A 27162-nucleotide genomic window follows, 5' to 3' on the forward strand; every position below is an offset into this window, starting at 1 on the left:
TCTCATTTCAGTCCAAGGGACTCTCAAGAGTCTTCTCCAACACTACAGTTCAAAAGCATCACTTCTTTCTTTATAGTACTCAGCTTTCTTTATAGTCCAACTCTCACATCCATACAGGACTACTGGAAAAACTGTAACTTTGACTAAATGGACCTTTGTTGGCAAAGTAATGTCTCTTTTTAATATGCTGTCTAGGTTGGTCATAGTTTTTCTTCCAAGGAACAGGTGTCTTAATTTCATGGCTGCGGTCACCATCTGCAGTGATTTTGGAGTCCCCCAAAATAAAGTCTGCCACTGTTTCCATTGTTTCCCCATCTGTTTGCCATGAAGTGATGGGACCGGATGCCATGATCTTAGTTTTTTGAATGTTGAGTTTTAAGCCAGCTTTTTTTACTCTTCTCTTTCACCTTCATCAAGAGGCTCTTTAGTTCCTCTTCACTTTCTGCCATAACTGTGGTATCATCTGCATATCTGAGGTTATTGATAAATTTCTCCCTGCAATCTTGATTCCAGCTTGTGCTTCATCCAGCCTGGCATTTAACATGATGTACTCTGCATATAAGTTAAATAAGCAGGGTGACAATATACAGCCTTGATGTACTCCTTTTCCTATTTGGAACCAGTCCATTGTGCCATGTCTGGTTCTAAGTGTTGCTTCTTGACCTGCATACAGGTTTTGCAGGAGGCAGGTCAGGTGGTCTGGTATTCCCATCTCTTTCAGAATTTTCCACAGTTTATTGTGATCCACACAGTCAAAGGCTTTAGCGTAGTCAATAAAGCAGAAGTTAGATGTTTTTCTGGAATTCTCTTGCTTTTTCTGTGATCCAGCAGATGTTGGCAACTTGATCTTTGTCTCTTCTGCCTTTTCTAAATCCAGCTGGAACATCTGGAAGTTGATGGTTCATGTATTGTTGAAGCCTGGCTTGGAGAATTTTGAGCATTACTTTGCTAGCATGTGACATGAGTGCAATTTTGTGGTAGTTTGAGCATTCTTTGGCATTGCCTTTCTTTGGGATTGGAATGAAAACTGACCTTTCCAGTCCTGTGGCCACTGCTGAGTTTTCCAAATTTGTTGGCATAATGAGTGTAGCACTCTCACAGCATCATCTTTCAGGATTTGAAGTAGCTCAACTGGAATTCCATCACTGCCACTAGCTTTGTTCATAGTGATGCTTCCTAAGGCCCACTTGACTTCACGTTCCATGATGTCTGGCTCTAGGTGAGTGATCACACCATCGCAGTATTCTGGGTCATGAAGATCTTTTTTGTATAGTTCTGTATATTCTTGCCACTTAATATCTTCTGCTTCTGTTAGGTCCATACTATTTCTGACCTTTATTGAGCCCATCTTTGCATGAAATGTTCCCTTGGTATCTCTAATGTTCCTGAAGACATCTCTAGTCTTTCCCATTCTATTGTTTTCCTCTGTTTCTTCCTTTGATCACTGAGGAAGGCTTTCTTATCTCTCCTTGCTATTCTTTGAAACTCTGCATTCACATGGGTAGACCTTTCGTTTTCTCCTTTGCCTTCCACTTATTTTCTCAGCTGTTCGTAAAGCCTCCTCAGACAACCATTTTGCCTTTTTGTATTTTTCTTTCTTGGGGATGGTCTTGATTACTGCCTCCTGTACAATGTCATGAACCTCAGACCATAGTTCCTCAGGCACTCTGTTTATCAGATCTAGTTCCTTGAATCTATTTGTCACTTCCACTGTATCATCAAGGGTCACCAGAAAGACCAAGTAATTAGAAGGTTGGGACTTTTCAGCCCTATAGGCTGACCTCTGGGAAGGGAAAGGGTGCTAGGGATTGAGTTACACAGACACTGGAAGAAGCTGTTGGGAGACCTTCTGGGTTGATAGGCACATCAAGATACTGATAGATGCAGCCTGTCCAGAGAAGAAGCCAGGAAGCTTGCCGACCCTCCCCCATACCTTACCCTGTGTCTCTCTTCCATTTGACTGCTCCTAAGTCGTATTCTTTCTAATAAACTGTAGTAGTAAGTAGAATGTTTTCTGGAATCTTAGCTGTGCAAGCAAATTTTCATACCTTGGAATTCATGAGAAGCCCTGAATTCACAGAACCGCCAAATTTATAATCTCCCTGGGCACCCCATTTGCAGCTGATGCCTGCAGAGGGCATTCTTGTGGGACTAAGCCCTTAATATGTGGGATCTGGGCTAACTTCAGCTAGTTTATGACAGAACTGAAATGAATATTTTGGTACCCAGTTGGTATCAGAATTGGCTGGTGTCTGGAGGAAAAAAAACTGCACATTTGGTGTCAGAAGTGTTGTAAAAACAGCTCAGCCCCATACACCTGAAATAGCCTCTCACTATCTTTTCTTGAAATCACCTTTGGCCTTGTAGTTGATGACTGAAGGCATCACGTGAGAGCTTACTTTTGATGAACATCAAGGCCCCTGCATGGGGGCGGGGAAGGGTGTTCCCTAGCTCCTTTGCCAGTTTGCAGGTACATGTCCAGGTTCTTGGTGTTGAGTGTACAATAGGAACGCCTGGCAGCTTTCAGAATTCCTGGCACTCAGGTCACACTCCTCACTGATTCCATCGAGTCTCTCGGGTAAGGGAATTGGTATTCTTTGAAAGCTCCCAGTGGTTCTAATGTGTGTGCAGCCAAGGCTGAGAGCCGCTCACTGGGATACCAGACCAGTTAAGGCCATTTGCCCCATTGAGCTGCAGCCCACTGCCTGGAATTTGTGTATGAACAATTAGGTTCAGACCCTTATGAATGAAATAGGTTAGCGTCCAAAGAAGGAGGCGAATGACAATTCTATGGGATGTTGAAGGAACCTTCTATTTATAAATTTGCAAACATTTAAGAAAGAAGTCAAGCTGTATTATGTCAACTGTCTTGTCAGTGGTGCCTTCTAGATTTGGTATCTTGTTTGGGGAGTGTGATTTTCTCAGGAGGAAGGGGTGAAGAATCCTCACCTGACCCGTCAGCGTATTGGGAAGTGTTGCAGTTTGCCAGTGACCATATCATGAAGTTATGAGGTTTTATAAACACAAAGGCTTTTAAATCATAGCACCTCTCAAACAGTGAATGGAGACTTACCTGTGAGTGGGTTACAGGTATCCTGAGATTCACTCTCTCTCATCCGTCTCCCTTCAGCCAGGGGGCTGAAGTTGAGCAGTCACCTTCTTGGATACGTGTCCAAAAAGCATCGCAGCTTCAGATGGCAGATGCTTGATTATCCATTGTAATACTCTGGGCAGGGGGTGTGACCAGCTTTCCACCACTTATCCTTCCTGGTTCTCTTGCAGGCACACATCTAAGAGTAGTTGAGTTTCCCGGTGTCTGCATTTTTCTTTAGCAAAAGACAAGGTTTCCACATTGCCGCTTCCCAGCTGTGCTGTGCCTGTCGGTGGTTGGGGTTGTCTTCCCAGGTGACTCAGTGGTAAAGAACCTGCCTGTATGCAGGAGCCGCAGGAGACTCCATCCCCGGGTCGAAAAGATCCCCTGGACCAGGAAATGACAACCCACTCCAGTATTCCTGCCTGGAGAATCCCATGGACAGAGGAGCCTAGTGGGTTGCAGTCCATAGAGTCAGAGGGGGATGTGACTGAGCACGTGCGCGCACACACACACACCCTCACATATTAGTAGTTGTTACTTTGAGAGCAGGACACAGGACACACACACACACCCACACACACACATACACACACACACATACACCCACACACACCCCTCACGCATCAGAAGTTGTTACTTTGAGAGCAGGAACAACCCAAGATAAACGTGAAGTTCACACAAGGAAAGGGAGAGGGACCACATCTCAAAAGTAATTTATGCTACAGAGGCATTTGGAAATGTTTGCAGCGAATGTGAACATGTTGCCAAGAAATACGCTAGATTTATGAGTCATGGAAACTTTGGAGGAAAATGGACACATGTATATGTGTGACCGAGTCCCTTTGCCGTCCACCTGACACTATCACAGAGTTGTTAATTGGCTATAATGTAAAATAAAAAGTTTTTAAAAAACCAAAACTCTCCCCCTCCACAAAGAAAAAGCTTGGAAGCAAAATTGTCTACCTGTTAAAGTGTTTTAGGTGAACAGTGTTAGTAAGTTTTGAGTCTATTTGTTGAATTTAAAAAAATGTCACACCTCACTCATTTGCAAGAGCAATTGATTGAAACTTACCAGTTGAATCTCATCAAGGAGCTTTGTATAACTGGTGGATCGACAGAGAAGTATCAAGATTTAGGAAGGAGAGCTAAGAGTGTTCTGTTTTTCCAGTATATCTGTCCTTGTCACCCTCAACGGCCATTAAAGCAAAATGTTTCAGGACACTGAGCTTGGAAGCAGTCATTCAGGCACTTGATGGCAAAGTAATTAACTGGGGTTTTCAAAGATAATGAAGCATACTTAATTTATTGCTTCCATTAAAAATATTAGTTACAAATTTGTATTGAGCAAGAAGTTTTTTGCCTTAAGTAATTAAGCTGAACTGAACTGAATTAAGCTAATAGGTTTTATTTCCTTTGTTTCATCTTTTTATTTTGTAATGCACATCATTTAAAGATACATATGTACAGTAGTACTTGTAATTTTGAAAGAAATATGCATATATTGAATGTACTCAAAGCTTTTACTCTTAGTTGTCTGTAGTAAAAATTTTGCAAGCTTATCATTAAAAACTTTGAGCCAAACTGCTGTCTTCCCCACCCCCTGCCCCACAGTAACCTGAAAACTTGCTTCCTTGTAAACTTTAATCTAAAACTACCTCTTCCCCATGCTCCTGTAGTTCATTCAGTGGAAAATGAAATTGTTATAAGAGTAAAAATAAATATTCACACTCTGGAAAGTATTGAATACTGTCTTGTTTCTCTTGAAATGTGTATGTAAACCTCCTTTCAACAAGCCAGTTTGAACACTTTAAGATACAAACACAAAAAGCCATGGAATTTCCAAAAATCTTGTCATCAGTTCTTTGCTCTGGGACAAGTAAATGCTTTCAGTCATGTGGCTGTCATCCTTTTATCCACTAACCACGGTCAGTTGTCCATGAACTGTTGTCCGTGAACCCACACAAGCCAGTTTGGGTAGTTCTGGCAAGCAGAGATCGGTGGAGGGCTGCAGTTCTTCAGGCAGGTGAAGGTTAAAAAGCCAGGGTCAGGTTAGCTGTCCTGTCTTGGGGCTCTGATTGCCCCTCCCAGGAAACTTTGTCTTGAGGCACAGGGAATCAGACATTCCAGCAGGAGTCAGCTGACTGTTACATTCAGCTGACAAACGTGTTGGAGTCAAGGAATCACGAATTTTGTGGAATCAGCAGCTGGACTTGGGAATGCGCCCTAGGCACCATCCCAGGCTACTTGACTTGCCAGGCTTATGTGTCCTTTTGGTGTAAGCATAGGACATGCCTCTAGAATATCCCTAATCCATCCATATAGATGGAGCACCCTGATCTCATCTGGTTAAGATTGTTAAGATTCCAAGTTCTGGTTGCAGAGGGCACAGGTTCTAGCCCCAGTGGGGGAACTAAGATGGGGCACACTGCCCAGCCTGGCCAAACAAAAAACAAAAAGCCAAGATTTTCAAACACATGCACAAATCAAATGAATATCCATGAAATGAAGCAGGGCCCTATGGGGCCCTCCCAAAGACAAAGCCTTTCTGTGCCCCTTGCAGAAACCAGTACTCAAGAAACCAGGCACCCCACTTGGAGAGTTGGAGAACTCAGGATTATTATGCCAGCAGGCCCAGAGGAGTTAACACTCCAAGCTCTGAGCCCTGAACAGAGTTTTTCTACATGGACAGGCATGATTAAGCAGGTTTGTGGGTTTTCAGGGGCTGGACGATTGCAAAGAGCAGGACAAGGGTGAGTGAAGTAAGCTCCAGTTCCTAGTATTGTGAGTCCCCACTTTCTGAGACCTACGTGATCCAGACTCTGCAAGGAGCAAGCTGAGTTACAGAGGAAGAAGGAGCAGGAGGTTATGTAAAATTTTAACTTTTCCTCTTCATTCCCCTCTCTTGATGCTCCTGTTACGCATTGTAGAAAGCATCATCTCATGTTTTGGTAGGACATTCAGAGCTTCCCATCGTTTAGGGGGCTATATGGAGCTATTAGCATTTGTAACTTTATGGATTTAATCTGAGAGGTTATGAACTGGATAATCACATTGAGAACACAAGGACCAAACAAGAGCGCCGCAAAGAGTGTGAAGAAAGGACCTGTTAAAGGGAGAAGCCACATGCCAGCTCCAGATACTGTTCCAGTTACCCCAGGAATGAGCTAGATTCTCTCTCCTTTTTATGATTTGTTCCCTTAGCTGTTGGGCCATGTCCCTGACTATTTGTGATTGGTTTACATTAAAGCATTTTTCATTCAAGAAGAGGCAGAGTCCTCTCTTTTCAGCTGTCAGTAGGTCTAGCCCTCTCCTATTCTGTAAAACCACCTCCGCCAGGTGGTCTAGTTGGTCCTGTAATGAAGAGCAGTAATAATACTGATCAGGGATAGAGGCCAGGGTTGACAATGAAAATCCACTGATATTTTGATAGCTGGATCCTCAAGCTTCCGCCATGCATTGACCAGTCAGCTGCCGCAGTGTGGCTGGAACAAGGCTGAAGAATCCTCAAGCCGCTGTGCGTTGACTAGTCAGCTTCCGGAGTGACTAGAGCAGGGCTCAGCGTCCTTCGTGGGTGAGGGCTATTGTCTTTGGAACCGGACCTCGAGGTTTGTGGGGTCCCGAGCTGCTTTCCAGGTGTCATCACAGGAAGTCACTGCCTTCTTGACTCTGGTGTGGTGGATCCAAAGGATGACACCTATAACTTAACAGCAGTAGAGGTTGCCAGGATGACCCTGTGAGGGCCTGTCCAGACTGGCTGAAGTGTTTGTTTTGTTTTTAATCTAACCCATACCTCTTCTCCTGGCTGACAGAGATGAACCCAACTGCCCAAAGGAATGGGTGTCCTTTCTGTTCTTTCTGATATGGCAGAAGACTTTCCCAGGGCCTGGAGGTGTCGGGACATCTCCAGGTCAGCTAGTTGTTGGTGGTCTCCCTTGAGCTTTTCATCACTGGGGGTGGTCTCCCATGTAAGATCTCAAAGGGGGAATAGCCTGAGGACCTCGGGGTGCATTTACGGAGGGAGATGAGTCCACAGAATGATAAGGCAGCTTGTTTCAGCATTGTCTGGGTGTTGGCTGGGGGATATTTTTGTTGTACTACTACTTGGAGAAACAAGCTTAAGAAAGTTAAAGATATATGGCCCAAAGATTAATAGAAGTAGGAAAGCTGTGGTGGGGCTATCCAGGAGAACCAGGTCCAGATATTGGTTCATGAATTGGTTTTTCTCTAGGTATGAGAAGATGCAAGAATTTGGACTCATAAAAAGTCTCTCCCTGAAAACATTTGACTATCTGAAGGCCTGTTTTTCTGGGTTTTTCCCAGAGCGCCTTTTTTTTTTTTTGTCTCTACCCTGAACTCCTTTCAAGGGGGTGTTGAAGGTCAGCATCTTGTAGTGGTCATGATTTAATCTTTGTAGAGATAGCTGGCAAGGGTCAACTTCCAGTCAGCAGGCCCCTTCATAGCCACATATTTGACCACGTTTTGGGGGCATTGCATGGTCATTGTGTCCCATAGTGCTGGGAACGCTCATTCCCAGGTCTAACAAAGATTCCATTGACAGGCCACTCAATGTGTTGTCACTAGACCAGGCCTTGTAAGTAGCAAAAGTCTCTGAACCATACCTGTCTTACTAGCCTTTTGGTCCAGGAAAATATTTCCTCTTGTTGCTTCTTCTCTTATCTAGAGTTACATTATTACAATTACTGCTCTCATATGGAACTGCATATCAGCATTTTATCACAGGCTCAATCACACATTTGGTACCATAAGAAATAATCTTCTGAAAGAAGCTACATAGAAAATAATATAGCTAGCAGTTATTAGTAAGGTCACAAAGAAGAATTTAAGTCAAGAACTTTCGTTGGGTGTAGCCCTGTATACCCCGGGTCATCTGACTCTGTTAAATGATTACAGGCAAGTGTTAATCTCCTGGTTGTACATCATGGAGCATCTGACCTTTATCCAAAGATTGGTTACTGAGATAAGCTTTAGAAACAATCTTAGAGTGTCCTTTTTAATAACTTAATTAAACCTTTTAGCAATATAACATAACAAGGAACTATCTCAGAAGTGAGTCTTAGTAAGCGTAGACCTTAATTAACAAAACTAGAACTTATTATTCAGTGAAACATAATTTTTTTTTTTTTTTTTGAGAACTCATTGTGAGGACCTTAACACTGTAGCCAGGGAAGGCTTTAACCCATCAAATAAAAATGAGGTCTGTCAGGGAACTGCGAAAAGCCAAGCGGCTGTCTTGGATTTCCCATAGCCCTGGCTCTTTGATTTTTAGCTGTTGTTTATCCATTTTTAATTTCCTGATTTAGGGGCAGACTATTGCCATGTTTTAAGGACGTCAGGATAGCAAAAGTCTTACTGTGAGGGGTTATTTTTTTGTGGAAGCAGAATGAACTTTGTCTACATGTACCATAATCTCAAATAATTTTATTTACTTTACCAAAGTAACAAAAAGATTTTAAAAACAAATATAAATCACTTAAAGGCAAAGAAATTCTTAATATGTTGTTAAAAGCTGCATTCTAAGTAAACTTTTTTCTCTAAACAGAGAGAGGACCAAATTCCAGTCTGGTACCAGCTTACTGTTAATAACAAAATTTATCTGTTTAATCTTAGAAGGTCTTTTCCATATATCTTGAAGAACTAGCAGTATTCTTTTAAAGGCATGAGAGTAAAACCTTAGAAGGCATGTTTAAAATCTGATTCTATTGTAATTGGCAAAGAAACCTGGTCATTCTTGTGATATGTAACACTTTAATATGATAACTAGAATTATAATTGACCATATTTTATCAGGGCATATCAGATCTATATGAATTTCACACAATTTTAGGATATCTATATTAGTAACATCAACCGTGCAGTATAACCTAAAAAGATTTTTCACCCCTTTAACAGTACTTCCCATGTAATTTAACATATCCAGTGAATCCAGGCAGCTTAATAGCTCTTTGGGATGTCTCAGGGGCCCTCTGAAGCATCTCAAAGTTAGCTGGAAGTCAAGTTATTTAGGAAGTTTTGTCAATAAATATCAGAAGGGTTTGTAACAGTCAGACAGGATCATATAAGTCACTGTGAAATAAAAGTTATTTACTTAGCCAAAGTTAACAGAAGATTTCAAAGGTAAATATAGAACAGATCAATTAAGAGGTAAAGAAACTTAAATCTATAATTAAAAGCAGTTCAACATCTGAAGAAAGTATGTCCTCTTAACAGAGAGAAAGGCCGAATTTAAGTTTTTACACCAGCTTACTTTAAACTCATTTAGGTATACTTGATTAAATTTATTTTAAACTTAGTTCTAACCATGCACAATTTTCCACAAACTTTTTAATCACTTTCTGTAACAGCCACCTATGAGTCAGACCTACTTTCTTTTCCCTTTATAAAATGTAATTTTGTTTTTCATATCTTCTTTATTAAAAACATATATCCTACTTCCTTATTAGATTAGCAAACAAACATTAATACTAGATATTTAATATTGAATATTTCCCAGTTTACATGAACCTGAAGTTTATTTAGGTTAATTTTTCTTGTATTTAGAATCGTTTGATTGCTAAGCGCTTACTTTTTTTTAGGCCAATTAAATTAGAACTCATTTACAACTTCAACAATATTATCAGAGAAAAACAAAAGACATACACTGAGACATACATAAATACAGACAGAGATCTTATAGTTTTCTGTTTGAGGTTTAAAATACCTCTTTGACACCACCCCCCCCCCCAGTCTTTTTTTTTTTTTTCTTTGCTTGAAGACTGAGGTCTCAGGCAAAGTTGGGTGTGTGTTTCAAGGACATGGAAAGGGTTAACTTCAAGCTTTACCCTAGGCAGGCCTTTCAACAAGCTAGTTGTTTTTAATTGCATATACAAGAAGAATTGGTTTTGCAGTTTCCAAAAAGAAAAAAAGTTTCTCTCACTCCATTCAATCAGCAGTTACGCACTCAGAATCTTTCAGAGTCTACCACAGTGCGTCCCTTCTCCCAAGTCCTCAGGTTTCCTTAACTGTTGCTCCCTTCCTGGGAGCTCCAAGGAGCTGATCAGTCTCCTCTTCTACCCATTGGGGTAGGCCTGACTGGGGACTGGCCCCGGGGCCCTACCTGATCCTGTGGCCATTCCTGGTGAGTTGGCCCGTCCCTCCAATGAGTCTGGTCGGGACTCAGCTGTCCAGAGAGTCGGAACGCCAGTCTGAAAGGGAACTCAGAATACTGTCAGGTGGTGTCCTGCTCATTCACCTCAGGGTTGCTTCGCTCCAGCCTGGCCTAGTCACCAGTCCAATGGCTCAAGGGGCGGGCGTGGTTGGAATCTCACTGGGGCCTCCAGAAATGTTGCAGAAACCAGTATTCAAGAAACCAAGCACCACACTTGGAGAGTTGGAGAACTCAGCTTTATTATGCTGGCGGGCCCAGGGGAGTTAACACTCCAAGCTCGGAGCCCCGAAAGAGTTTTTAATACATGGACAGGTGTGATTAAGCGGGTTTGTGGGTTTGCATGGGCTGGGCGATTGCAAAGAGCAGGACAGGGGTGAGTGAGATAAGCTCCAGTTCCTAGTGTTATAGCCACGCTTTCTGGGAAACAAACTCACTCAGAAGGACAATACAGATAGTGGAGTGCAGTTTATTACACTGGCGGGCTCAAGGCAGAGTCTCCTCTTAGCCAAGGACCCCGTCCAGCATTTGTGAAAATCTTTTATACCCAATGTGTACGTGTCCAAACCCACCACCCCAAATCCCTTGAGGCTTACAAAGGAAGGGTAAATACAATCACAATAACCCCATCATTCATGTGTTTGTGTTCAAACGGTTAATAATCCATAAGCCTGCGGTTACATTCCAACCAGTTAATAACCGATAAGCCTGTGGTTACATTCAGATAGATACTGTTCGGAGGCAGGGGTGATTAGCGTATGTTTTCTCTTAGGCGATGAGTAACCTGGGTACGATCTTCAAGGTTCCCCTGTCTGGAGGGGGTCTTATCCTTCCCTTGTCGTTCCCACAGGCACTAAGCAGAGAGTTCAGAGTCCACTGGAACGGCGGCCGAGCACAATCACCACGGACAGGCCTGAGATGGAGTCCAGGCCCTATGAATTCCTTCTTCACTAGTACTGTGTATTCCCCACTTTCTGAGACCTACATGATCCAGGCTTTGCAGGGAGCAAGCTGAGTTACAGAGGCAGAAGGAATAGGAGGTTATGTAAAATTCTAACTTTTCCTCTTCACCCTCTCTTCTTGCTTATAGGAAAAAGATTTTAGCCTTCTAGACCTTCCCTGAGTTCCAAAGGGCCGATTCAAATAGTTACTCATTAGAGGAGTGAGGGTAAGCAGAAACAAAGGAAAGGCAGTCAGGAGACTCTGGTGCAGCCATCCCTGTTCCTCCTGAAGGGATTTCTGAGCTCTTCTTCAGTAACATGGCCTCCCACGCAGGTGAAGGGTGATAACTTCAGGCTGAGAACAGGTCTGTGGGCCCCAGACTGGTTAGAGCCTGGAGGTTGATGATTGAGATTGTTGGGATACCACCCTGTTTCCTCCTCACCCCCAGCCGATCAGAGGAAGGTTACATACCCTGCAGACCTATCCCCAGATTTTGCCTACAAAAACTGTTCCCTCCAAACCATTGAGGAGTTCAGGGTTTTTCTGAGCATTGGCAGCCCCAGACTTACAATAAAGGATGCGTTTTCCTTCACCATAGCCCAGTGTCAGTAGATTGGCACAGATGCGTGGACCGAGTTTGGTTCTATAACATCCTTAGATGATTCTGGTCACTTTGAGGATTGTTCTCTGGGCTAAATTGGACCCATTAGCAAAGGGCCCAGTGTTTGATGGTAGATGTGATTTTGAAACATGGTGAAAGTCAGCCTTACAATTAACATGCTCCTTGTTGATATTAATAGTATTGAGGGTGGGGTGGAATGGGGAGGTTAAAAATATAGTGTAATGTAAGAAAAATACACTAGATTTCTTGTCGGACTCATACAGAGATTTCTTTTTTTTCCTTCTGTTTTTGGTTGTGAAATTTGACCTGTATTGAAAGCAGATGGGAAAAAAAAGAAAGACGTTCAATAGCCATTGACCTCATAGGAATCAGATTTCCCATCTGGGCTTCTGTGGCTGGCCCCTCCTTATCCCCCAACTCCCCTCTCCCACCAAACTGGGTTGAGGGAAAGCAGTAGAGTGTGAAAAGTCGCATTCTGACAAGGGGAAGTTCAGAGCGAACACAGCCTTCCTCTCGTTGTTGACCCTTAGAAAAGTCACTTGTTTCCCTGAGGCCCAGTTTCTTTAGTTAAAGAGGAGGGTGGGACTTGGAACTAGCTCAATTTTTTCCTTATGGGCTGGTAATCTATGGCTCTAAAGTTTGTTCTTGGTCAAATAAGTTTGGGAAATGCTGAATACTCTTGTCCCTTGTACCTGTCTTTAAATATTCATGGTAAGCATTGCCATCTTAAGAGCTGTAAGGAGGGAGAAGCCCAGGAATGCAGCATCTTGTCTAACTTTGTTTCTGACCACATTTCTCGCAGTTTTTTGGACCACAGAATCTACCCCACCTCCACAACCTAGTAACTGCCCCCAGAGCTGGTGTTTCTAGCAGGAATAGATGCAATCTCAAGTTTCTTTCAGCTTTACAAAGGATGCATTGTTTCCAAAATAGTTTTTTACTATATTTTTTGGTCAAGCCTATAATTTCCCCCAGAAGGCTGAGCAGATAACCTTTGTGTGAATTCTTTGAGATTAGGGAGATGCATTTTCCTCAGAACCTATATAATAGGTTTTGTATAATAGCTTTTTGTGTAATATAGTGTTTTGTATAATAGCTACTCCTGTGGAGTTAAGTGTATTTAGGTATTTGTTAATAAACTTCAAATACAGTTTCTCATTTGGGGGGCTCTGAAAAAAGTTATAAAAGTTTCCCCGATGGCCCAGCGGATCAAGAATCCACTTGCAATGCAGGACACACAGGCAACGCAGGTTCGATCCCTGGGTTAGATATGAGTTAAAGATTTGAACAGTGTCCAGATGAGGAAATATAAACAATAATAATAAAATGCTGATGTTCATTGAAGGTTCATTATGTATCAAGTATCAGTTCAGTCAGTTCAGTTGCTCAGTTGTGTCCAACCCTTTGCGACCCCATGGACTGCCGCACGCCAGGCCTCCCTGTCCATCACCAACTCCCAGAGTTTACTCAAATTCATGTCCATTGAGTCGGTGATGCCATCCAACCATCTCATCCTCTGTCATCCCCTTCTCCTCCCGCCTTCAATCTTTCCTAGCATCAGAGTCTTCAAATGAGTCAGCTCTTTGCATCAGGTGGCCAAAGTATTGGAATTTCAGCTTCAACATCAGTCCTTCCAATGAATATTCAGGGCTGATTTCCTTTAAGATTGGATCTTGTTGCAGTCCAAGGGACTCTCAAGAGTCTTCTCCAACATCTCAGTTCAAAAGCACCAATTCTTCAGCACTCAGCTTTCTTTATAGTCCAACTCTCACATCCACACATGACTACTGCAAAAACCATAGCCTTGACTAGACGGACCTTTGTAGGCAAAATAATAAACTTCTCTGCTTTTTAATATGTTGTCTAGGTTGGTCATAACTTTTCTTCCAAGGATTAAGCGTCTTTTAATTTCATGGCTGCAGTCACCATCTGCAGTGATTTTGGAGCCCAAAAAATTAAAGTCAGCCACTGTGTCCACTGTTTCCCCATCTATTTTCCATGAAGTGATGGGACTGGATGCCATGATCTTAGTTTTCTGAATGTTGCGCTTTAAGCCAACTTTTTCACTCTTTCACTTTCATCAAGAGACTTTTTAGTTCTTCTTCACTTTCTGTCATAAGGGTGGTGTCATCTGCATATCTGCAGTTATTGATATTTCTCCTGGCAATCTTGATTTCCAGCTTGTGCTTCATCCAGCCCAGCGTTTCTCATGATGTACTCTGCATATAAGTTAAATAAGCAAGGTGACAATATACAGCCTTGCCTTACTCCTTTTCCTATTTGGAAAAGGAGTTGTTCCATGTTGTTGTTGTTGTTGAAAAGGAGTTGTTGTTCCATGTCCAGTTCTAACTGTTGCTTCCTGACCAGCATACAGGTTTCTCAAAAGGCAGGTCAGGTGGTCTGGTATTCCCATTTCTTTCAGAATTTTCCACAGTTTATTGTGATCCACACAGTCAAAGGCTTTGGCATAGTCAATAAAGCAGAAATAGATGCTTTTTTGGAACTCTCTTTTTCAATGATCCAGTAGATGTTGGCAATTTGATCTCTGGTTCCTCTGCCTTTTCTAAAACCTGCTTGAACACTTGGAAGTTCATGGTTCACGTATTGTTGAAGCCTGGCTTGGAGAATTTTGAGCATTACTCATATCAAGTATAGTGTAAGCATATTACCGGTTGGCTCACTTATTCTCTTTAAAAACGAATGTATGTAGGATCCTTAACCCAATTAAATTGCTTAAAATTGTTATTATTTTAACCAGTGAAGGAGCTGAAACTTGGAGCAGTTAAGGGCTTAAGAAAGTCTGAGTTGGTAGATGATTGTGTCCAGTTTTTGAACTGGATAGTCTGGCTCTGGAGTAGAAATCATTGCTACCAGACTCTTGTTTCTCTCACATGTAGAGATACTCATATTGAGCCATTAGCAATGAAAGAAATACAAAATGAAACCTCTCTGCTGTATCATTTTACAGTTGGAATAGGTCAAAAATAATTGCACAGTATATAAATATGTACTACATAATCAAGATAATTATAGAGTCGATATAGAGAAAATGATACTCAGATATTAGGGTACTCAGTTTAAATACTATAGTCTATTTGAAAGAGCATCAAGAGCCATAGAAATTGATAAAGTTTGATCTAAGAGTCCTCCTGGAATTCCAAGGAAAAGATAAAACAAAGATATAAGTATATTCGTACATGTCCATAGCTCATCTCTGAATGCCAGTTCATCTCAAATACCATTTTTTCTGTCATTACATAGAGAATTCCTTCACTCTTGGGCAATAATTTCAAATTCAACAACTGGACCTAAATGTCGTTTAGATAAAATGATAAAGGTTGCGCCTCAAGTTTATGAAGCTTCTGGGGAACGTTGGCTCAGCTCACATATGTGTATCTGAGGGTTGAAGAGGTTGTTCTGCTGTACCTTTGGTCTGAAGTCTTTGGGAGGAGATTGTGTCATAGTTACACCCGAGGGAAGACTTGGAAGGTTCTGGGGCTCCTTGTAAGGTGAGGAGGTAGGGCAAGGTATAATTCAAAGCTGTTAATAACTGGATCCAGTGTGGTTCTTGGCTAGGAAGTCAGACTGTTCTGCTCCCTCTTCTGTCTCCCCAGAGTCAGTTGTGGGTTGAGCCCCACCTCACCTGTTTCCTGCTGGTTAGCTGGAGCAGATCACCAGCAGATGGTCATCAGAGCAGTGAATGCCTCAGTTTCCTTAACTGTTAAAGAGAAAATGTATGTAAAAAGAATTTGCCTGACATTTCCTTAAAGTTTTTAAAATTTCCTTAATTCTGCAGTAACTTCATTTGTATGAGCACCATCAACTTAATATCAGTCTTTAAGGAAATAACTGCAGTCCATGGGGTTGCAAAGAGTCAGACACGACTCGGTGACTGAACAAGAACAACAAAGGAAATCACAAAAAAAGAAACCACCATAGTAATGAACACATAGTGTATAAATGCATCAAATGCCTGTCATTTTCAAAGCTATCAATGTGGGAAGAAAAATAAGATCTCAGACTTGTGGAAATACATTCTAATTACGATTTGTCTTGCAGTGGGACTTCCCTCCCATTCTCTGCTCTCTTGACCCTCAACTCAGTCAAAACTCAGCTTTCTTGTACCTGGTCCCTGTCCGTCATCCCTCTGCTGAAGAATAGCAAAATGCTTTATCACTCAGGTGTAGGTTCCCCTCACTGAGCTCATCTGCTCTTGTGCACAGATGAGGAGACTGAAGTGCAGACAGGTTAAGAAAGGTAGGTCAATCCTGAAGACAGGTTGGGAGCCACCCAGCATGAGGCCAGTCCTTTGGGCTTTGTTTGTAGATGTTCATTTTGTAAGAGCCAACACAGGGTGCTTTGAATTCATGTTACACTCACTGACAGACTATAATTTGGAGCATTTAAGTACTGTGCTTTAGTTTCTTTATCTGGAAAAGACTGAGGTAGAGGCCCAGTTAATAAGAAGCATCCGAGATACCACCCTACCTTTTTTGGGGTGGAAGGGAGTGGATTTTGCAATATTTAGACTTGTTTGTTTTGTTCATTCTTTGAGTCCTTACTGGTTGCATAAGCCTCTGCAAGGCCCACGGGGCAGTGTGAGTAGGGTGAGGCGGGGATGGTGGTGGTGTGGTGGAAGGGTGGGAATGAAGGGTGAGGCTAGATTACTGATTACTAGGAGCTGACCAAGCAGGTGCCTGGATCAGTTCAGAGATGGGAATCTGTGGAATTAAGTGACCAGTGATGGTGATAACCCTTGTTTATTGATGAAATGATGCACGCTAATTACCATGTTAGTTGCTTTATAGGTGGTTTTTGTTTTTTGATTCACCACCAACCAAATAGGGGATTATAAGCTTCATTTTTCAGATGAGGAAACTAAGGCTCAGAGAAGTTAGGTAGCTTACTGAAACCACTCATTAGGACTTGGCATGGTTAGCATTTATTCTCAATTGTGTTTGACTTCACACCGCTGTTTTCCTCTGTGGCTTCCTATAGTGAATGATACTGGATTTCAAAGAAGACAGCAATCACTGTGGTTCAGAAAAGGGGCCGCGTGCAAGAGGTGGAGCTGGATTTTAACATGTTGAAGGAAGCTGGGCAAAGAGAGCACTTCTCATTCCTGCTGATGGTTAGTTGTTTATTTTTCTATATGGAATGAGAATATTTGCTCTGACGATTTTACTTAGCAAGCTGAAAATCCAGACAGCTGGTATGATCTGGAAATTTGGAGATTCCTCTAAAAGCAAGACAGAATCTAGTATTTTAGAATGAGAATTTTTGGAACCCAGGAAGTGTTTAAACCTGAGAGTATTTAAAATTGAGGTTTCAAAAAATTCGGGATCTGTGGGCTTCATGATGAACGGGTTGGACAGAAACCAGAGCCACTGGTAAGTTGTTTCTGCTTAAGAATTGTTCTTGCTGGGCAGCCTTGCCAGGTGTGTGCACTCTGTGCTGTTTCATCTTTAAAATTATTTAGTAAGAGTGGGGGGAATGAACCTTAAGATACCTTTGAAATCTAAAATTTTGTTTCTCTGAAACTGTGCTCTATTCAGTGCTCTCTGCAGTATTATAAACCACCTACTCTTCATTTTTTTAAAAAGGAAAGAAAAAAAGTTTATTACTCTTCAGTCTGGAATTTTGAAGTGAACAATGAGACCTTTTATACTTATTTTGGCATGTAGTGGTAAGGAGGCTGAAGATTCCTTCAGAAAACAAACTCCATGTGTGTGTATGTCTGTGCATAAATAGACCTGTCTCTAGTCAACTCTGATGAGGCCCGCTTCCATGAATGAACCTAGTGCCCTAGAGGATAGGGTTTTTGCATTTCACATTTAGCCGTTACTCGTACTTGAAGGAAATTGGGATAATACTCTAGTCTCATAGGCAATAAGAAACACACTGGTCTTTGAGAGACAGCCAGCCAGATGATCTTTGTTCTTTATGTCCAAATTTTCACGACATGAGACTTGAAAATGTCTGTCTTTGTGTGTTCAAACCACCTGGGGCCACTCCTGCCTATACTCCTAACAACTTTCTCTGAATTTAAAAAGCCTCTTCTAAGTAACATTTTTGCCTAAATGTACATACCTGCTGTAAAGGTGTCAAGGTACAAGGCAGTGGCATCTTTTTAAAAATCATAACAGAGCTGAAAAGAAATAACCCTCAAGTGTAAAACTGTGTCACTAATGGAGTCAGGGAAAATTCAGTGGCGTTATATTCAATGTTGTACACCCATCTGCATTGTCCGTTTCTAGAACTTCTCATCATCCCAAACAGAAACTCTGTACTCACTAAACAATAACTTCTCCTTTCCCCCTCCCACTGCTGTAGTAACCTCTATTTCACTTTCCACCTCTATGAATTTAATTACTCTAGGTACCCCTTATAAGTGGAAGTATACAGTATTGTGTTTTTGTGACTGGCTTATTCACTTAACAAAGATGAATGTAGCATGTATCAGATTTTGATTCCCTCTGAAGGCTGAAGAATATTCCACTCTGTGTGTGTGTGTGTGTGTGTCACACCTCGTTTTATCATTTGCTTTTCCTAATTGATAATATAATGCACTAATTTTGATATTTTAGTACAGTCGTGGGCATTCTTTTGGCTTTTAAGGGAATTGATACCACTTGTATGGGTAAACCTATATATATTTCTACCACTAAATTGTAAATTTGAAGAGAAGTTGAGTGAAGGATATTGAGAAACTATTGGTACCGGCTGTGCTGGGATTAATGGGCCCTCCTTTGCTGTGGAAAACACACAGTAAGACTCAAGGGCCCCGTCCGTGTAGAGTCCCGTCTGAACTGAGCCGCTGTATTTCCTTGCACTCATTTCCTCATGAGCTGGGGCCAGAGTCGTCAAGCTCCGCTTCTTTAGCCACAGGCCCACCCTGGTGGCCAGAGGACCCAGAACAGAGTGGGAAGGGGCGGCCCTCGGTTCATTCATTCTGAGTCATTGTGTCTGATGCTGCTGATGCCCTCATCCCCTCCCCACCTTTCTTTTTTGACTCCATGAATGTTTAAATCTAGGTTCTTGGAAAAAAGGACAAACCCAGGGCATTTGTTAAGTTTTATTTCCCTCTTTCAAGCTGTCGTTGAGTACGTAAAGAGAGATCCGGATGAAGAACATTCAGAGGGTGTGTGTGTATATATAATAAAGGGTGTGTGAGGAAAAGAAAGCATTCAGAGAACATACAGATCGAGTCTACTCTGCGATCTCTCTGTGCGATCTCTCTGTGCACTTATTGTTTGCCTTATATCTACAAAGATATTTTCAGAACAGTGTCTTGGTTCTTCCCAGGTTTCCTTCCTTTCTGGGGTTGAGCATTCTCATTATTACTGAGCAAAGCCCATTGGATGGATGGGATGGGAGGCCAGCCCAGCGAGGACAGAGCTGTGGCCTGGAGCCGGGCTGCCACCCCTGCTCCTTCTGCGCTGGGCTTCTCTACGGCCTTCTGGGCTGCTTCTCAGAGGACATTTTATTATGAGTGACAGTTTTAATCATTTGAGGTGGGTATGTGTCCCCTGTTTATCATCGCTCTTCTGATTTCTTCACTGAAACCTGGCCTTAGCGTCCACGAATGTGCTTAAAAATCTGTTCATTGTTGTCGTTCACTATAACTGAGAAACAGACCTCGAGTCATAATAGAATTTAAAAGGAGGTCCCTAGGGTTAAGGAACGTGAGTGGTAAACCGCTATGATTTCTTACCTTCCCATTCTTGTTAAAGCTGCTTCTGTTACACATCACTCTCGTCTTCCTTTCCGGCTTCCTTTTGCTTCAGATTTTCACTCCGTCAGCAAAATTTTCTCTCCTACTTCCTAGTATCTAAATCCTACCCATTTTCAGGATTCAGGTGGGTTGTTATTGAGGAAGCCTCTGTGGATCCTTTCTTTTCCTCTAGATGGACTTAAAGCTTTCCCCTCTGAAATAGTGCAGACTGGGGTGTATTTCATGGGTCCTGCCAAGCCTGTGTGCAAAAATGGTAGGTTTTAGTTCTTGTTTTAGGCCTTCAGCTGCCTCGCCTCAGGGGAGAAAATGATGGCAATTGAGAAGAATGAATACCATTTCCAGGCATGAATGAAATGCAAGAGTTAGTTATTTAAATGACATTTTGTCCTATAGTAGTGTAATGAGTAAATGGAAAAAATTTTCTGTAGAACTTTTCATGTCATTAATTCAGGCATGCGGGATCTGTCAGTCAGTCGTGTCCAACACTTTTGTGACCCTATGGACTGTAGCCTGCCAGGCTCCTCTGTCCGTGTAATTTTCCAGGCAAGGATACTGGAGTGGGTTGCCATTTCATACTTCTAATTCAGGCATGGAGAACCTTTTATTTAGTTTTCTTCTATAGATGACCACACAGATGAAATCTAGTTTTACTTAGTTTCATCTCATTTAAAATTAGGGACAGGTCATTGAGACTTCCATTAATTATATTTACTATGTACTTTAAAATTTCATATAATTATTAAATATGTTTTGATGTGAGATTAAATAGTTAATGAAGATGTAAAAAGAAGACAAAAATGGAAGAAAAGTTTTAATAGTTGTTCTATTTACCAAGACTTGAGAATGTTAATTTATACTAGTTATGTTTAAAAACTCATTGACTATCATTGTAGCTCTTAATTTTATCACCACCTTTAAGACTAGAAAAATGTAGCCTTTATGTTAATCAAAGTTTATATGCACATTGTTTGAAAAAGCAGATATTTCCACAATAGTGTAACATCAAACCTCTTAGACCTATCAAAGGTCTTAGATTTTACCCTACTTGAAAGCTAGCAAGTCTATCAGTTTTCATGGATGCTTGCAGAAGACCTAAGACTCCTGGGCCAATAGTTTACTACCGATAGCAATAACAGAGCAGAGTATTGGCATTTTTCATGTAGGTTCCTAAGTCCTAGTTCCTACAGGGCAGTATGAACACAGCCAGATGATAATCTGCACAGACAGTGGATTGCGTTACAAGGAAGGAACCCTGAGCTTAGGGAACCCACATCTTTTATGGTGGGCAATGAACATGCTTTCCCTTTGCTCCCAGAGATATTGCGTTTATTATCCCAACAGTAAGCACACTGGCCCTTTGCTAGTGAGGGAAGCACTGTCTGTCTTTCAAGGGTGTTCACTGCACAAATAGCCTTAAAAAAACAGTCCAGAATGAAAAGGCAGTTAGTACCTCACTTGCAAGATGTGCAGAAATATGAGGGACCCGTGGACAGTTGTCTCTTAACAAAAAGTTGTAGTTATGAAAAATAATCCTTTCCCAGTGCCCCCAGAACTTCCTGCTCCCTAGAACCCCAGTGTCCAATAAAAATAGGATGTGAGCCACGTGTAAGTTTTTTCTTTCTTTCTCTTTTTTTTAATACATCTCTCTCTCTTTTTTTTTTCTTGCCCTCATGGCTTGCAGGATCTTAGTTTCCCCACCAGGGATTGAACCCATGCTCCCTGCAGTGAAAGTGCAGAGTCCTAAACATTGGACTGCCAGGGAATTTCCCCAAATAGTTTTGATTTGAGTTTAGTTGAATTTGAGGATGCAGAACTGACAGATACAGAGGCCGTAGATCTGGAGTACCAGCTGCATAACATGAACTTGGGGGGCTAGATTGTGTAGGTTTGAATGTTAGCTACTCCACTTACTAGCTTTATGACTGATACTGTGATTTATAATCAATGTATATTTGTTCATCTGGTCCATTTCTGGCACAAAGCTCCTGTAAAAACCCTTGGAATGTCCTAAGTGATGAGAGCAACAAAAACTGTCTATTATGTTGATGAGGTGACCCTTGGATCCCACCTGAAGATGGGAGCTGGTTGCAGGAAGACCAGCCAAGTGATTAGAGGGTTGGAACTTTCAGTCCCACCCCCTGCATCCCTACCTCCCATCTCTGGGGAGGAGAGAGGATCTGGAGGTTGGATCCCCCGATGGCCAGTGATTTAATCAATCACGTTCATGTAATGAAACTTCCATAAAAACCCAGGACAGCTTGGTGCAAGTGTGGAGATTTGCAGAGTGGTGCTCTCAGAGCATGGAAGTTCTGTATCTTTCCCCCATACCATGCCCTGTGCATCTCTTCCATCTGGATGTTCACCTGTATCCTTTATCATATCTTTGTATAATAAACCAGTAATCTCCTAAGTAAAATGTTTCTTTGAGTTCTGTGAGCTGCTCTAGCAAATTAATTGAACCTGAGGAAGGAATTGTGGGAATTTCTGATTTTATAGTCTGAAGGTCAGACTTAGTGAAACTGAACTCTGAAACCATGAAATTGACACTGTCTCTGATTAGATATTGTCAGAATTAAGCTGACTTGTAAGACACCTGGTTGGTGTCTAGAGAATTGCTTGTTGGTATATTCCCCTCCAGTGGAATTTGGATAAGAACTCCTTTAGTGACCTTGGTAGTTATTTAACCTCTTTATGCCTCAGTTTCCTCATCTGGAAAATAGTGTCTTCTGTTTAGAGCTATCCTGAAGATCCTAAGAGTTGTTTAGGTAAATCCTTTAGAAGAGCTCCTTGCACATATTAAGCATTCCAAAATAGTGGGACTGTTCTTATAATTACTGATGGGCTTTGTCTTTTGGTGGTGTGCTTCTTGCAATAGCCTGCTGAGAAAAGTTACATGCAACTTTGCATGTATGAAAATGCCTTTATTCTGTTACATTGACAAACAGCCTGGCAGGTTATATAGAATTCTAGGTTGAAATTCTAGGTTGAAATTGTGTTGGTTTCTGCCATATATTAACATGAATCAGCGATACATATACATGTTACCTCCCTCTTAAACTTCCCTTCCACCTCCCTTTCCTTTTCACCCCTCTTACCTTCATTTTCTTCTTTCTCAGTGAAATGCCTGTTATTTGAATGTTGGATCTTCTGTATCAGTTTTCTCATTTTCCTCTTTTCCATTTATTTATCTTTCTGCTCTACTGTCTTGGGGCTTTCCTTAACTTTAATTTCTGATTCTTCAATGAATTTTTAATTTTAGCTATCATACTTTTGATTCTGAGGGCTCATTTTTATTGTCTGTTCCATTGTCATAGTCCTTGTTCTTGTTTCATGATTGCAATAATTTCTCTTATGTCTTTGCTGATAAAAACCCTAGGATTTTTTCATCATTGCAGTTCTCATCTCTTGATCTTAATTTCTCCATGTGACAGACTATTTAATGGGTACAGATTCCTCCCATTGCAGTATCTGTGCCCCGCTTGCAATGTGATTTTGCTTCCCTTCCCATCCAGAAGTAAAACCTTATTTCCTCTGGAATCATGGCAGGCCTGGTGACTTTCTCTAATGGAATATAGCAGACATGATGTTGTTGAGGCTTTGGAGCTGCTGGGCTTTCTTGGTATGCTGCCCTGCGGCTGCCAGGTGAGGAATTTCGTCCAGCCTATACATGATGAGAGGCACCCCAGCTAACATGCAGATGTGAACGAACTGTATGGAACCCTCCAATCCGGACAGTCCTCTATCTGCATGCAGCTGCCTCAGTGAGCCCAGGTAAAACCAGAAGGATTGCCCGACCAACTCCAAAAGTAGTGAGAAATAATAAGTTGTTTTTATTTTCTGTCATTGAGGATTGTGGTTGATTATACTAGTTAACCTGATAACCTCCTCTGTTTTTTTCTGATCTCTTTTGTGTCATGAGCTTTTCTTGGATATCAAGTAGTTTTCTGTTCTCTGAGGCTGAAGCCTGGGAGGTATGTATGCCGGCCTGCCAGTGTTCTGGAAATGAGGACCTTTGACTTAATTCCCCCAGGTTGGTACTCCTGCCCGCAGTTGTGCCTTGGGCCCTCCAGCTCAGATATTCTATTTCATGTTTTCTGGTGGGGGTCAGGACTGGATTATGAAGAACAGAGGGAGGGGTCTGGGAGTCTTAACAGTCTTTTACGTAGATTTTCACTGATTGGAGTTTTACTCCACTTCCTGCTGCTCCCGGAGGAGTTTATGTTGCCAACTCTGGAGCGTTTGGAGGGGAGGGGTTGGTGGCTGGTAGCAGGAGGGGAGGGCTGGGGGGTCTGTGCTATAGACTGAGTTGCTGCTCAGCTTTCTCTGCTGCCTGCTTCAAGGGATCAGCCTTCTGAGATCTCCCCAGTCAGCTATCACTCTTGCAAAATTTTGGTGCCATTTCTTCCATTTTTTGAGGGGTTTAATCATTTATTGGGGCTTCCCTGGTGGCTCAGATGATAAAGAATCTGCCTTAATTTTGGAAACCTGGGTTCAATGCCTGGGTTGGGAAGATCCCCTAGAGTAGGAAATGGCAACCCACTCCAATATTCTTGCCTGGAGAAATCCATGGACAGAGGAGCCTGGTGGGCTACAGTCCGTGGGGTCGCAAAGAGTTGGGCACTACTGAACAACTAACACACATACACAATCATTTATTATCATTTCATCTTTAAACAGTATGTTCTTTTAGCTGTACTCTCTAAGACAGGATAGTCCTTGCTCCAAATGTAGAGAACTGGAGACAGGACTCCTCCCCAAAGGGAGAAAAGATAGGTGTTTAATTTCCAGCAGAGGAACGTGGGCTCACTCGAGAGAGAATTTATTCATTTAACAAATGGAACTTAGTGATTCTCTGTGCCACCTTCCGTGCCTGATTCAGGACATGAGGCTCTGAAGAAGGGAGACATAGGCCCTCCTTCCTCTTCCTCGCATCATCTGGCTTTAATTCGTGTAGAAAGCACCCTTTCCCAAGGGGCATAGGAAATGTGGTCCAGTATTATAGAAGGTTCCCTAGTGCCCTTATTTCCTTAGCTGGAAGAAAACTCTAGGATGGATTCTAGGAGACAAGAGCCTGAACTGTGGAGCTTGGAGCTGAGGTCCAGGGACCCAAGAGAGTTTCTCCTGGCCATTTGGAGGGGCAGGCACTGTGGGGTGTCGGGAATTCGTTTTAACGTGAACTCTCAGAGAAGCTCGGGAGCTCACCGCAGTGAGTCACAGACAGCCAGATAGCAGAGACCACCCTGCGGGCAGGGCACAGCTGCAGGAGGCAGAGGCCAGGTACCCCCAGGTGACTCGAGAGCGTGGGGTGCACGGGGCAGGAAGAACTGCAGTTGGCAAGGCCTCTGCCTTGGGATCTTACCTGCTTCCCACTCCTTCCCTTGGCCACGCTTCTGGGTGACGTTTGGGCACCCTGGCTTGAGTCCCAGTCCTCTGAGATCTTACATGACCTTGGCATCAATCACAGTAGTGGGTATTTTGCTCCTGTCACAGCCTCCAGAGACCACAAGAACAGTGGTCCTTGGAGCGTCTGCGAAATTGAGCCCCAGAGGAGGATTCAGTGGAGCTCGAGGGTGACTGAACCTGGACTGAAAGCTTCCTGCTGCAGGATGATGGGTCATGGACCTGAGGTATCCATCCAGCTATGCGTTTATGCAGACACACAGATGTGTGCACATACTTGGTGTGTACACACACGTGTGTGTACTTTTTTTGTGAAATATTTCCACTACTTAAAAAAATGGTACAATAGACAACAGGCAGAATTATTCTTATCTATAATAGTTTTATTTGGACTTAAACCAGAATTAACTTTGGTGGAAATTGTTGAAAAAAGAATTTACCTTTTAAAATTCTACTCCTTGTGAAGTAATTAGCCTCCAACTAATAAAAAAATAAAATAAAATTCGACTCCTTTCATTATAGTTTACAGTTATGTCTGTCAGCTTTAACCTTCATAAAGGTTAACAAAGCTAACCAGTGCAGAGCTCTTATTATCTTTTTATTTTTTCTCACTTTTTTAAACTTAATATTAAAAAAAAAATTATTTGGCTGCACTGGGTCTTAGTTGTGTCACACAGGAATCTTTGTTGTGGCATGCACAATCTTTAGTTGCGGCATTCAGAATCTAGTTCCCTGACCAGGGATTGAACCCAGGAGCACACCCCCCCCGCCCCCGCCCCCCACCACCCACCAAGCGTTGAGAGCATGGAGTCATAGCCACTGAACTACCAGGGAAGTCCCTAATTTAATTTTTTTTAATTGAAATATAGTTGATGTGTGATAGCATGTAAGTTATAGGTGTGCAATATAGTGATCCACAATTTTCAAAGGTTATGCTTTATTTAAAGTTATTATAAGATATTGGCTATATTCCCTGTGTTGTACAATGTATCCTTGTAGCTTACTTTTTACATAATCTTTGGACTTCTTAATCCCTTGAGGCTTCCCAAGTGGCTCAGTGATAAAAGAAAATCTGCCTGTCAAGCAGGAGCTGCAGGAATGTGGGTTCAATCCCTAGGTTGGGAAGACCCCCTGAGGAGGAAATGGCAGCCCACTCCAGTATTGAGGGGAGAATCCGATGGACAGAGGAACGTCGTGGGCTACAGTCCATAGGGTCGCAGAGAGTCAGACATGACTGAATGAGCTTGCATGCATCTCTTCATCCTTACTCCCATAATACCTCTCCCCTCTTCCCACTGGTAACCACTTATTTGTTGTCTGTATTTGTGAGTTTCTTTTTTGTTATATACACTAGATTGTTGCATTTTTTAAATTCCACATATAAGTGATGTCAGTATTTGTCTTTCTTTAACTTATTTCACTTAGCATAATGCCATCCAAGTCCATCCATGTTGTTGCTGATGGCAGAGTTTCATTCTTTTTTATGGCCGAGAAATACACAAACACACCCCCACATCTTTATCTATTATTTGTTGATGGACACATCTCTGTCTAGGAGTCACAGGTGTAATTAGAGGCTGAACAAGAAGATTCTGATCATTCTTAAAGGCGTGTATGCATGTATGTGAATAGTCATATAAACATGATAAATCCTTTTGCTTCCAAGTTCTGAATATGTCATGTCATATTAATTCATAGTGAAACACATATTATTCCCAATTCCCTTCCTCTTCCTGCTTTGCCTTTCTTTTTATTATTAAAAAGAAATTATGAAGAATATATCCTGAGACACATTTAGCTCACTTTTTTACACATTTTTTTCATTGTCTTCTTTATTTTTTAGTTTATACATCTGAACCATGTATTTATTTTCTTTTTGGCTGTTCTAGGTTTTCATTGCAGTGAGCAGGCTTTCTCTAGTTGTGGCAAGCAGAGGCTACTGTTTGTGGTGGTGTGTGGGCTTCTCATTGCAGCGGCTTCTCTTTGTGGAGCACAGGCTTCAGTAGTTGCGGCATGCGGGCTTAGTTGCTCTGAGGCATGTGGAATTTTCCCAGACCGGGGATTGAACCCCCATGTCCCCTACATTGGCAGGCGGGTTCTTATCCACTGCACCACAAGAGAAGTCCTTGTTGTCTTATTTATATGGTGATAGTTCTCTAAATTAAACTAGTGTGTGATTGAGATGAATATCATCATTTAGAATTGGG

The 27162-nt window shown here is 42.0% G+C and overlaps 1 protein-coding gene across 4 annotated transcripts in view; it reads left to right on the plus strand.

Moving 5' to 3' along the window:
- Positions 1-27162, plus strand: part of GCNT1 (glucosaminyl (N-acetyl) transferase 1) — a 50911-nt gene that overhangs the window by 6835 nt on the left and 16914 nt on the right. Inside the window, exon 4 of one of the 4 annotated variants that reach the window (XM_061132730.1) lies at positions 16819-16951. The exons of the other annotated variants lie outside the window; for them this stretch is intronic. The gene's annotated coding sequence lies outside the window, so the exon portion shown is untranslated. The remainder of the gene's footprint in view (positions 1-16818; positions 16952-27162) is intronic. 4 annotated transcript variants of the gene reach the window in all.

The sequence above is a fragment of the Dama dama genome, chromosome 29, assembly GCF_033118175.1.
Source record: "Dama dama isolate Ldn47 chromosome 29, ASM3311817v1, whole genome shotgun sequence".
Taxonomy (NCBI): Eukaryota; Metazoa; Chordata; class Mammalia; order Artiodactyla; family Cervidae; genus Dama; species Dama dama.